This window comes from Trichechus manatus, unplaced genomic scaffold (genome assembly GCF_000243295.1).
Source record: "Trichechus manatus latirostris isolate Lorelei unplaced genomic scaffold, TriManLat1.0 scaffold00062, whole genome shotgun sequence".
NCBI lineage: Eukaryota > Metazoa > Chordata > Mammalia > Sirenia > Trichechidae > Trichechus > Trichechus manatus.
Genome location: NW_004443998.1, coordinates 3016681 through 3020798, shown reverse-complemented (window position 1 = coordinate 3020798; position 4118 = coordinate 3016681).

The window sequence follows — 4118 nt, the reverse complement described above, 5'->3', positions numbered from 1 at the left end:
GAGTGGCTGGTGGATTTGAGCTGCCTACCTTTTGGATAGCAGCTGAACACTTATCCACTGCGCCACCAGGGCTCCATAAAATAAAGTATATACATGTATACATACATACACTTCTATATACATAAAAGTAATGCTCAGCCTATCAGCCTCTCTGCCTTTCAGATTCCTGTTTGAAACAGCAAAAGCCCAACAGGGGTAAAATGTCCCCAAATTCACATTCACTTCCCCGGGCTTCAATCCTCCTCCACGTCTTGGCCCAGAAAACACTTTTTCTTAGTTATCTAGTGCTGCTATAACAGAAATACCACAAGTGGATGGCTTCAACAAACAGGAATTTATTCTCTCACAGTCTAGGAGGCTAGAAGTCTGAATTCAGGGTGCCAGCTCCAGGGAAAGGCTTTCTGTCTGTCAGTCCTTTGTCGTCAATCTTCCCCTGGTCTAGGAACTTCTCAGCACAGGGTCCAAAGGACACGCTCCGCTCCTGGTGCTTCTTTCTTGTTGGCATGAGGTCCCTTTCTTCTTTGCTCGGCTCTCCCTTTTATATCTCAAAAGAGACTGACTCAAGATACAACCTGACCCTGTAGATCGAGTCCTGCCTCTAATCCTGCCTTATTAACATCATAGAGGTTAGAATTTACAACACATAGGATAATTACATCAGATCACAAAATGGTGGACAATCACAGAATACTGGGAACCAGGGCCTATCCAAGTTGACACACGTTTTGAGGGGACATAATACAATCCATAATACACTTTATTATCATTTTATCTTTACCAAGTCTTGAAATACATTTTTTCCACACAATTTTTAGAAAATATTTTGTCCAGAGATTATTAATGCCCTCAGCAGAAGGACTGGTCAGATTTACCTAAACCATCAGTATTGTAAGTGGAATCCTAAAGCAGTTAAACTTTTATCTTTAAAATGCATTATTTGTTTTAAATAAGATTAAAAAATTACTCTATGTAGGCACTGGGACTGTACTGAACTTTAATACATTTGCTTTAAAATGGCATTTACGGATATTTTTGTGTCATTTCTACAAGCTTAGTTTTAAGAGTTGAAGAGTTCACATCATAGAGACACTGAACAAAGTAATAACTTGCCTTGAAACACACCTGAATTCGTTATGCTCTGCGGGGCACATGTAACTCTGGTTCTTTATAAGCAACAGTGTTACAGTTAACCAGGGAAACATCTTATCTACCTTTTTTATCCTTGAGTCCTTATAGGAGATTTTCCCCTAAATTTTCAAGGACAAAACAATGGCTAACTTTCTTAACTAAAGGGGATTTTAGAAAACAACTGGTAAGGCTGATAGGAAACGTGCTAAGAAGGTAAGACTCTGAAATTAAATAGTTTTTTAAGGTCGGCACTGCTGTATGTTGACTACCACATGAAGAACGGTTTGTAGACTGGGCACATCTGTTCCTTAACGTGCTTCAGAATTAGAACAACACTTAATTAAGTGGAGGCCAAGGCTCGAAACACGCTGTGGTTTAAGGAAATCTCTTAGGTTACTTTCAGATGTTTTCAGTTTGTCAAAACCCAAAGCGTTATTTTGTTGGGCACATTTTATTCCTATGTGTATTTTAAGAAAAATCTAACCCATGTGTTTTATTTCATTAATATTTTGCCAAGCTAAATGGTTCTTTTGTAAGATATATTTAATGTTTTTTTTAATGAGGCTTTTTTTCCTTGGATTATGAATTCATATGTCACCTAAAGTAAGTATACTTTGATCCAAATATCTTGTAGTTATGAAATCAGAAACCACAAAACCTGGGTGATTTCCCAACAGTGCCAAATACAATATTTCATTTTTACCACCAACATTATGACTTTTTCCCTCTTATTTGTCAGTCAGCACTTTTCTGGGAAAACAGCAGAGTTATCCTTCTTTTTTAAACCTTGTTTTTCATAAATGACCGAAAAGACCACAGCCCCATTCAACATGGGCCACTAACCTTAAATGGTGGGTGTAGATTTAAGTGTATGGTTTGTATACTGATTAAGTCACATCTGTGGTTACTTAAAAGTATGGTTAAAGGGGGCTTGATGAATACTCACCCAGAAGAGTGGCAAAAATGACAGATGAAGATATGGAGCAAGGGGAATTGTCAATCAATGCCGGTGGGAGTTCAAATTACTAACGTTGCCTTCGAGTCGATTCTGACCCATAGCGACCATGCAGGACAGAGTAGAACTGCCCCGTAAGGGTTCCAAGCAGCAGCTGGTGGGTTCTAACTGCTGACCTTTTTGGCTAGCAGCCAAGCTCTTAACCACTGTGCCACCAGGGCTCCAGGCAAATTTAAAAAACAACTTAGATTATCTAATAAAGTTGAAGATGCGCATGACCTGTACCCCAATAATTTCACTCTTAGGTAAAGACCTAGAAAAACACACATGTGTGAACCAGGAGACACTACAAGAAACTTCAAGCATCATAATAACAAAAAACCTGCGTACAACTTACATATCCATCAGTAAGAACAATGGATAAATAAGGCGTGGTATTCATACAATGGGATTGTATAGAGCAGTGAAAATGAATGACTTAAAGGCACACGTAGGGTCGCTATGAGTCAAAATTGACTGGAAGGCAATTGGTTTTGTTTTATATCCTCAACTTCGATGAATCTCAAAACTGAGTGCTAAGTGGAAAAAACTAATCTTAGTAGAAAACATGCAGTGTGATTGTATTTATGTGAAATTAAAAAATGTGTAAAAGCAAAGAATTTAATGTTTAGGAACATATATAAACCTGTAATCAGCTACTGAAAACCCTATGGAGCACAGTTGTACTCTTGACACTCGTGGGGTTACCAGAGGTTAGAATCAATTCAACAGCAACTGGTTTTAACATAAATAAAAGCCATGGAATGATATAAATGAAATTCAGAGTCATCATTACTTTGAATGGCGCGATGGAAAGTGGAGCAGGTAGGATGTGGGAAGAGCTTCTATTAACGGTTTTTTGTTTTTGTTTTTAAAGCTGCTTGGCATGCACCCAAGTTTTGGCTTTTATCAATATTTTTGTACTTTAAAAATCTGTCATGAATATTATTTTGTATTTATTGAACTTAAAAAAATAATTCAAGATAAAAAATGCAGATTTAAGCCTGTAATCAACATACTGGATTATTTACCTACGATTCCAGTTCCCATGAAACCAAAGCAAAAGGTACAGTCTGTCACAGGTCAGTTATGTCCTTAATGTTCCCCTTCCTGTCCTGACTTTTCAAAAAAAAAATTCCCTTTGGGTACACCCAGTGTCTCACATAGCTGGGCTATTTCTTGTATTTTCAGATTACATTAAATCTTATCAGGCAGCTGCTGTCATTCTGCATAAGTAATAGTGATTACTCTATAAGGAAGAAAACCTGTAACAACATGGCATCGTGGTTGATGTCTGACAAGCAAGTCTCCGTGGTGTACCTGAGCTGTCATTCTACCACTAGTGACTTGAAGACACACTGGGTTAAATTCTACAAGAGAACAGAGCTCTCTCTCAGTCAAGATAAGCACTGAACTCTTTCCAGACAACACAGATTCCATTCATTGTGCAGAATCAATTATTCACAAATCCGGCGCAGGCCAGCCTTCTCTACACTCCTTGCTCCGTCCCTCTGTCCCTCTGTCCCTCTATCCCTCCATCACTCCCTCCTTTCTTCCTTCCCTCTTTCCATCCCTCCTTCTTTTCCTCCTTCCTTCCCCAACTGGCACACTATATTATTGCTCATGTATGCACTTGTGTCCCAGAAGAATCCATAGGCTCTCTGGTAAGAAATATACTAAATTCACAGCTCCTCCCTCCCTTTTTTTTCTGGCACAGAGTGACCTTTACTTTCATCAATCAAGTGACACCTTCTCAATTTTTGCCATATATTTTACCAGTACACGTTCTTTTATCTTTTTTTTTTAAATTGTGAGTTCTCTCATATACACAGGATGTCAAATGTATGTTTTTATGTGTACAGTTTACAGGAGGATAATAAAATGAATACCCATGTACTCACCACCCAGTAAGAAATGGACAGTGACTGCAGTCAGGACGCCTGCTCCTCCCCCGTCTCCGTCCCTCTCCCACAGAAAGAAGGCACGATTGGAATTG